We start from the raw sequence: 10,018 nt of genomic DNA on the forward strand, positions 1-10,018 counted from the left end.
ACCAAATTTAAAGCTGTTTTAAATCACAACCATCCTTAATGGAAGAATTATAGTAGCTCTTACACTCGTCCGAAAAAGGTCCTTTATCAATACATAATCTTCTATCCCAAGACCCATCTTGGTTGGTAGTCAAAGAGATTTTGAGAGTAGAGATATCTCACATTGATTGATAATAAAACTCACAAGTGACCCTTGCGCAAATCTGTTTTACCTTTCCTGTGTGTGAAGGACAGTAAGCTCAAGATTTGGATCAAAGCATTGCAGCACAGTGATATAAGAGGCATCCAAAACTTCGGATCATCATTTTCGTTATAAATGTAGCACTTATCCTGCTTACCGCCGTCCTGCAGGGGCATTCCTGTCCGTGTGGCTTAATGGTTGGGAAGGCGTGTGCGGTCAAGCATAAAAGGTCCGATTGCAGTTGAGTGTTTAGTGGAGATAGAATAGGATTGCTACGGAAAAGCACATATTTTTGTCGGATATTTTCATGCCATTCTTTTTTTCTTACTCTTTTAAATGAAGATGATTGCACTAGGTTTGTTTCGTTGGAAAGATACACGCACCAACAAAAAAACTCCTCAAAAACGTTGACTTTGTGCAAAATTAAGCGATTAAACAGATAACACAACGTTTATTCGTAAATCAGTGCATTGGTACGGTACATACAAAGTAGAAGAAATTCACTGGACAGCAGCCGTTAAATCTAACCAAGTTGTCACTATCTACGTGACTATAACGAGTACACGGACTAAGCAGTACCACATTCATTCTGGTGGACTGTGTGTGGTTGGAAGAAAGTTCAGAATGTTAGAATTCCTACTGTGGCTTGTTTCTTATTGAGACGTACCTCTTTCCATCGCCGAAAGGACAAAGTTTGGTATTTTCTCTGGTTTATAAAAGCCATTAAACTTTGTTTTACTGGTCATTTGTCGTTATCTAGTGCGGCCAACTTAGGCGTGTATACATTGTTGGAGCATACAAATAGTTTTCGACCGAAAAGATTCTTCCAGAAAAAAACGTATGAAAGTTTCAGTAGGGAATACAAGTTCCAATGCAGAGAAGGTTGTAGTGGGTTAGGCTCAAAATAGACCACATGGATATTCTCCTAGTTATTGACGTAAAAAATCTTGTGACTGCCTTAAAGAACAGACTGATTTACTTTAAATGTGGCTTCACCTGTGATAAACGTTCCTATATTTTTAACTTTCCTGACAATGCGGAATTTACCTATCGAATCGTTGCTTCATGTGATCGCTCATAAACCGTCACAACGAGGGAGGCTTGAATTTCTACTCCATTATGTAGTGCTAATTTATTACTTCTCCTTACTGCAGCGGTTTTGTATGAACGATCGGCTTCGTTCAGTTCAATTGTGGGAAACTCTTCAATTAACTGGATGTTCTCGAAGGTCGAAAGAGACGAATATTGTAGCATCCTATTACCTATCTGGTGGCAGAGGGATCGTTACTAGCATACACGGGCACTTACGTACAGCCCATGAGTTATTAACCGTTTTGCGCTGATTTATGCAATCACGATAAAGTGGGATAATCAAGTCCGTACCTCCATCAGCGTACAAATGAGGCATTTTTAGCCTTTTCGCAAAACTCGCACGTACGCATCTTTTATGGAAGTGAACTTGCGCCCGTGTACCGTTCGACTTCGGTCGCAAGTAGCAAGAGTCCTCTAGTATTTTCCGGGGTGAAGACTCATTTTCCTGAGATTCCATCGTTGAAACCAAGCGTCCCAGGAAGGTAGGCTTCACTACTTTCAAACCGTTGGGGCGCGTACGTGTCGATTTTGTCGTTGACGCATTTGGGCCCACGGATGGAAGTCTGTCGAAGGCCACTCCGTTCGTGAGGTGGGTGTGAGGGAAGAATAATTTTCTATTACTTACCGCCGGAGCTATTGTTACTCACTCGCTCGGCAGGTTGGACCGAGCGGATGTAAATAAGTAGCGCTCTGCAACGAAAAGGGGGAAAATTATTTCTTCAATGATTCACTCGTAGAGGAACAAAAAAACACACACACACACACACACACACACACACAACAACAACAACAACAGCTCGTTACGCCCCAAGGCTCCTCTCGGGAAATTCATAAATAACAGTTCTCGCTACTGCCCGGACCTGCTTTTGTAGCAGGCAACCGGTCTCCTGGGGTGCAGATCGCACCATTCGCCAAAGGGCAGTTCTACTCTTTCACGTTTCCATTGAAAAACATGTTTCTGTAATGAAATCAGCAAACGTCCTGGGAGGTCCCCGGAATGCCCTTGAGTTATGCGGATGACCTCTTGCAAGAGAAATCTGAGGTTTGAAAAGGTAGCAACAGTAAAGAAAGGAAGAAAAAACTACAAAGTATTTGAAATGTGTACCAAACGGTAGCCCGGTAGACTCCCAGGTGACCGACCACCATTCCCTTCGCGCGCGTATGAATTAATCTGGGCGGCTGCCAGCGTATGGAATGGAACGATTTTATTATTCATTGAAAGTGTGTGTGGCGAATGTGTGTATGCTAATCGTTGAATGGCGTGATTAAGGATTATTTTCAGCACCATGCGCTGCGGGAGGCTTGTCGTGAAAATTGCGTTTCATGAACCCTAGAAAACGGAGGTAGATCATAACAAAATTATGTGGCTTTCATATCCCACGGGCCGGGTGCTTTACTGCCAGGTTTGGGCTATTTATTTTTTTATGACTGATAATGCTGCAGGGGTAGTATATACATATAGTTTATGCGTCTGATACACTGTATAAGACGTTTGATTGTTTTTGTTTGGTATGTGTTTGTCTTCAGAAGCACTTTCGGTCAACTAATCACGACAGTATTTTTACTAGCTAGGTAATAGATCTATGATCTTCTTTGAGGAAAAACAACTACATTTTGGAGCACAATTTGAGCATGATCGAAGCAGACTCATCAAAAAACATCTTTCAGCGTTTGGTAAAGCGGTTGTAGTGCATATTTCTCAACAACGTTGACAAATATTAAAAAAGATGTAAGACAAAAGCTGTTTCTAAAAGAGTTTTTTGAATACGTTTTGCAACCAGAACAAGCGAAAGAAATGACGTCAGAATACATTTTGCATGTCCAGGTTCAGGGGCGGTCCCGTGGTACAGTCGTCAACTCGAACGACTCAATAACAGGCCCGTCATGGGTTCAAGCCCAGAATGGACCGTCCCCCCCCCGTAGCAATGATTGACTATCCGGCTACGTAGTAATGCATTAAGTCTCGAAAGCCTGTATAGCCGGGCATGTCCACGAAGGACGACGTTACGCCAAATAGAAAAGGAAGATGTCCAGGTAAAAGGCGTGTAGTTGTGACGCTTACATAATACGAATATTGCCCACAATGCAATTGTGAAAGTCTTCTGGTGGTAGTCAACAAAGCTAAGCTAACAGCGTGAGTATGTGGGTAGACTAAAATGTTCATAAGACATATGGGTGTGACTAAGTAAGGGCAACGTTAAATCGTAAGGTTCACTAATACAATTCACATGTTTGAAATGCACTGTAACCATACTAAGTATTTTAGATATTCATCTAAAACGTATCAGTACAATAAATGGAAAATTGTAGGACAATTGAAAAAGACTTTTTCGGTCGAATGATCGTAGCGTTATTTAAATTCTCAGTATGTTTTCCTTTATTCTACCTTCTTTCTCATCCTTGTCTTGACAATGTAACCTGTCATGGTTAGCGAAATATGTTTTTAATATGTAAAATTTCGATATTATTTCACTGTTCACTGGCAAACGGCAAAAACTTTGTATCATTTGTCACCGGTATTGGTGTACGATCGATTTCTGCTTCCAGAACCTCTCACATACGTTTTTGGCATTAATCGTTTCAATCGAAGCAAATAGCGATAGTAGTACATTCACATACAGCCAATGGCCATAACATAACCTCCGAAAGGGTAGACAAGAGAGAAAAAAAAAACTCTTTATGTTATCTGTAACAATTTCACGCCACATTGGGTCCGACTTCATGCAGAGATCCCTTCTTACATTGTCCTATCAGCGTTCCGGAACTCTGTCTGTTTTGAACGGTATGTTCTACATCCGTACCCGGGTCCTTAGACTGTTTGCCTTCATACCCTTTTTCGTTGTGCGCGATGGGAATGAAAAGCAAATTTTCGGGGAAGGATCATCTTCTTCTGCGCGCTGTTAAACGAAGGTGCGTGGGATGGTGCTGTATTGAAATGTTACCCGTCAACCCCGCTTGTTGGTTTAACGGCACTACCCATCCCACGGGCGATTCTTGGTCTAACGAACGGTTCATTCACTCTAGCGACGTTGAAACCGATTCCGAAAGACACTGTTTGTTCACATGGTTCGACATTGGCAGATTTCTCAAGGTGCAAGGGGCGCGTTATTCACTCGGCAAAAAAAGGGTAAGATCCAAGCAAGAAGGTAGTTACTGACAATGTGGCCGGCGAGAGCGTGAACTTTCTAGGAGGTGGCGCCAGTACCTGAATTTGGTTTGCATGCATTTTCTCCGTCAGCAGTGGAGCGGAAATGCTACTTGTTGAAACGTAATAGCGACTGAACGTGTGTAAATAAACACCAGGGTGGAGTGTTTCGGAGTTTTTGTGCAAGACAAAATTGCAAAATAACGCTAATCTATGCAGAAAAAGCAGTTGTCGGTGTGGGATAAAACCATGCCAAACACTGCACCTAAGATCAGTGTTGCGGTTTAAGTTTCTTCAGCATATTGTTGGTATGGGGAGAGTAAATATACATTTGCAACTCTTTCTCCAATAAACACACACAGTAAAATGTAGCAGCTAAATAAATGAACATACACGTGGATGGTTGAAAGAAACGTTTTCCAGTGTGCTACATTTACTATTTAAAAATGGCTCTTTTTCGAAACACTTGTAATAAAATGGTGACGAGCAGATGACTACGTACTCACAACAGATTTGATTATCACATTTAAACTGCTTCATATGCATGCTCCGAACGCTATAATATACTTACAGTGAGCCCCAAACTTCAGTCCTTTAACAAAGTCTTCCCCTACGTCCTGCTACCGTCATGCTGCATCAATTCTACCGAATCGAGCGCTTTTGTGTTGAATCGATATCGTAACGAATCCAATTTTATTTCAATATTCCACCCCCAACACCACCACCATCACCAGCTGATACCGATGCCCAAATTTTGATGCCGCGCCCAGCCACTGTCAGAAAGGGCGCGCACGCTGGATGATGCCTATCACATTCACTAAATCTATTTCTTCCAAACACCCGAAGAAGCTCGCATCATCCCACCCTGCGGGGATGAATCACTTTACTCGATTATCCATATTTTGCTTTCGTTTTCTCGCTTTCCCCGCTGCTCGACCGCAATGATCAACACCCGTCAGGATCGATAAACAGTATAAATGATGCCATCAAAAATGATTACACACAGCTTATGCTATTTACATTCCGCCCGGTGCCTGGCCGCCCTTGCTACATCTGTTTTGACTCGTCAAAGCAAACTTTTGGCCCTGCCCCGCGGGGTTTTGGACGGCGGTCGTTGGTAAGATTTGGGTGAGAAAAGTCTTGGCACCTGGTATCTTTTGGGCGTTGTGAGAAATCTGTGTACATACGTTTTCTGTGCATAGGTCCGATCCGGATTGAAAAAGTAAAACGGCGGGAAAAAAGATAGTTCAGATGACTGAAAAGATATGAACTTGGTTAGTGTTTTCTTAAAGAAAAGGATAAATAGCTTGTATAATGTTTGACTTAGCACCATTTGCATGCTAGGAGTAATCTTTACAATGGCTTTATTGTTTTTATTCCTTTTTACTGAAACTATACGAGCAACTGTGCGTACAATCAGGTTCTTTAAAGCTGGACCAGTTGCCCCTCCTCGCAGCAGAAATGCGTGTCAATCAGTAATGGTGAGTAATGCATTGAATTAATTCAATTTGTGCCATTTTCTAAGAGCACACACACGTGGTACACTTTGTGTTAGGTTAATTAAATCAAATGCACAACGCGCTCGCTCGAAATGGAACAGTAATATGTTATCCAATTATATAATTACCGTCCACAGTGTCCGGGTCGAGCGAACGTACGTAATGAACGCTCTTAACCCGAGCAATTTGTCCCCAACCGAAAACAAATCCTTTGTGTGGGGAAGAGCAGAACCATCCTCCTAGTCATCGTGGTCAAGGATATTGCTCTGAGGTAAGGTCGTTTTTCTCTACCTCTGGTATTGCTTTGATTTTGCTTTCTCATTATTTCATTTTGTGTCCTTTGCGTCGTTCTATCATGTACCGGTTCAAGTGCCAGTGTAATGCAGTCCAGGGGCAGTCAAACTTTTTAGGATGATGGATTTGAAGCGATCAAGGTAGAACAAATTAAATCGCTACTGATTCTATTACAAAGAGTCTTACTTATTTTGTATTTCTTGTCCAATAGTGAATTGTACTCGTTTATGAAAAATTTCATATGTAATGAACTGTGTTGCTAAACCCTGGTTTGAAAGTGGTCAAAACAATATTACTTATTAATTCGTGTGAACAACCAGCAGTATGGTACTGTTAAAGCCCTTTTACCAGTTGCTGGTACGAATAGAATTAAGAATAGCCAATAATTATCAGCTTGAAGTTAGAAAAAAAAAAACATGCTTTATAATGGAGAATTGATGGCGACCGGAAGGGTTTGTGCAGATGGGGAGCAAAGATACAATAAGCCATTAGTTCCCATTGCTGCCGCAGTGATTGCAGAGCGTGGTGGTGTAAGATACAGCAAAAGGATATTGCTGATATATCTTAATCAACGCTCTGGTAGCGCCTCCAGCACGAGGGTGTGGTACGTAAAGCATAATTTCATTAAAAGACTTCTTCTCATACACTGTGAGTGTGCGCTAAGCTTTAGCCACTTTTTCCCCGACACGGAGTGCCATGTACAAATTGATCCAAAAGGCGCCTCTTCATGTTTCCGATTGCCTATTTTGACGTCTATGTACACCGACCCATTCCCGGCCACTTCGCACAGCATATGTGCGGGGGGGGGGGGGGGGGGGGGGGGGGGGGGTTGCATGTGAAAATCGGTGTGATTGATTGTGATTTTGACACGCTCTCATTATTCTTCCTTTTTCGCCTTGGCGCAAAGCTGGCCGGCAATCGAATGGAAAAGTAGCTCGATGATTAACATGATAATGATTGAATGAGGGCAGAGCACATTAAATCCGAACCATATTTCACGCAGCGCTTTCGTTGTCCCGCGCTATAAATGCCCTTCGACCCGGTTTGGTGGAGGGGGAGTGGGACAGTGGAGATTTTTCCATGTTTGATGAGGTACGAAAGAACATTGATGTTGTTTAGTTTGTGTGACACATAAATTCTCCCTGCAGGCGTGTGAACGTACCATTAATCATTCCATTCATCACGGTCAACCGGCAGACAAAAGGTGTGCTGGCGGTCGTGCGGTGGTATTGAAAGAGGATCGTCATTTCGGAATAATGAAATCCTTCAGGTGGTGGTGCTGATGGACAATCGTGATTGTAAGAAAATGTCAAAAGTGTGTATTTATGTGGGTGTGTGTGTAGAACTGCTAAATAGATATTCGATGACTTTGCATCTGTGCCTCGTGTACCTATGATTTGCAATAGAGATTTGACACGAAAAGATGTGTTAGAGGGGTTATCGAAAGGTTTAGAAACTGTTGATTTTGGCCAAGAGCACATTAAGATTCATTTAACAATAGATTTGTTCTTGTTAATATTTGCTAACAAAAGTTTTGCAATGTTTTGCACCAAACGCAAATAATTCCGTATACTAGTTAAAAAATACGTATTATTCCGTTACTGTATAGATATAAATTGTACAAAATCTTCAACGGTAAGCACCTGTACAGCAATCTTCCATGGTAACGGTACAATATCTCATGAGGAAAATTAATTAAAACCTAAACTTTCTTCCAAGCGATCGTTTAAGTTTCATTGCATGCCAAAGGCGAGCGCTTCGGCAACATGAGTAATGATCAAGGGTTACGCGTACAACTGCAATAATACAATATGTAAGAAGCGGGAGGTTGCATGAATTATATGCATACCTCTTTGCTACGACTACGGATTTTATGATCCTTATTGTGGGGTTATTAAATACCCAAGATGTCACCGGGAACACTCCTGGGATAATGCCAACGGGACGAGCCAGCAAAAAGCGCTGTACACTGTGGTACGGGACGGTTTGGAAAGCCTTGGTGGTTTGGGTAACCTGTTAGAACTAACCTACCGTTGTAGATGCGCGCCCGGGCCAATGTATGCAGCTTCTTAACAAACCGCAGGTGGTTTGCTGTCACTACAACAGCATCTGTCGCCAAGAAAATGAATTTATTATTGCATGTGTTGTTGGCTGTTGGCCAACCGGGCGCTGAACTACGAGAACGTTATTAAAAAACATCCACATATTGCACAGAATTAGTGAATGCAGCCAGTAGTAGTTTGAACTGGGGCACTTTTTGTAAGTGGAACAATTTGGACTTTTGAGGGAAAAAATCTTTTTGAAACACCTATTAGAATTATTATTCTTACAAAACTATTTCGCTTACTTCAAATTGGTGAGCCTCAGCACGAATGTATCGCTAATTCAACACACAATCCACAATTGGTAACGAATTTAGCCAGTTTATCGGCAGTTAGTCAGGAGACAGTTTTCAAAAATGTATACCTAACTGCTACTGCAAACATCTAACATCGGCGCTGTGTTCTTTCGCACAAGCAATTTCGTACATTGACAATCCGTGACAGTTATCATGCCTTTCAGCACAGAATCAATGATATCGGAGATTGTTGCGTGAGCTGCGTTAGCAAATGTCACTTCCATTCGAAGTGCTGCGAAAGATATGTGCTTCACTGAACTAATAGGCTTTTCTCGGGAGAAAAATAAATCACTCACCGCCGACACGATGTAGTAACGAACGATGCGCACGGGGTGATGCTGAAATCGATGGTTGGCGAATATCCCAAGCGGTACAATTTTCGCATTTCACAATAGACAAACTAATTGAATAGGGTTGGGGATTTACAATCGAATTATCAAAGCGCACACACGGAGTTTCGAAAGAAAAGTAGATTATAATGCTGAGAATTGTTAGCGATTAGCAGTTCAACGTAGTTTCATGTATGCTACACGTGAGCTACACGTGTAGAATATTGAGTTTGATTAAATGATGGAGTTTACTTCTCGAAATGTTTGTTTCTTATTTATTAAAAATAAAAGCTTTAACAAACTTTATGATTGAAACTAATCTATACTGTAATGAACTGAAATTAGCTGAACATAAATTTAATTACTCCTTTAAAATGCTACTTGATCACGAGACATCACTATCCCAGGTGTACCGGAGCCGTAGAAATGTATTTAGCTGCAGGATGTGATAACTATCGATGATGCCCAAGCTGACACAACCACGTGTGGTTGAAATGTTCATACCGGTCGCTTTTGGAAACGCTGTAAACGATTCAGCACGTCGAGGGAATGCATTTGTTCTATTAAATACCATGGTTAGTTCGGTCCGCAGGGGATTTTATAAGTCTCATTTCCCCACCGGAGGTCATTGTTTGACCGAAACTTCATCAATAAGAGGCGGTGACAGGTTTGTATCGTTATTCCCAGTAGAAAATGCAATGTCTTCTCAGAACACTAGACACCGACATCAAGCTCTAAGAGTGGTTGTTTAATGCACATTCATCATTTTCACTTTAAATTGGGTTGTGGGGTTTCTATGCTTCCTTGTAATGAACTGTATAGCAATAACTTGCGTCCGGTCTTGTATTCCATTAAAACACAAAGGTTTAATATACTTAAAAGATGGAATGAAAGGAACGAATAAATCGATTAAATTGTGAAAGAATAGCTTTCTGATGTGATGCTACTCACATGTGTATGCGATTCCGTTGTAAAACACCTTTAACGCTTTGTGTAGAGGTTACAAGGAACCAACATTCATAAATGCATTATCACTTAATTGTACTATTGCAATAGACCTCTTCTCCAACTTCGTCGGAGC

Source organism: Anopheles merus, chromosome 2R, assembly GCF_017562075.2.
Source record: "Anopheles merus strain MAF chromosome 2R, AmerM5.1, whole genome shotgun sequence".
Classification (NCBI taxonomy): Eukaryota; Metazoa; Arthropoda; class Insecta; order Diptera; family Culicidae; genus Anopheles; species Anopheles merus.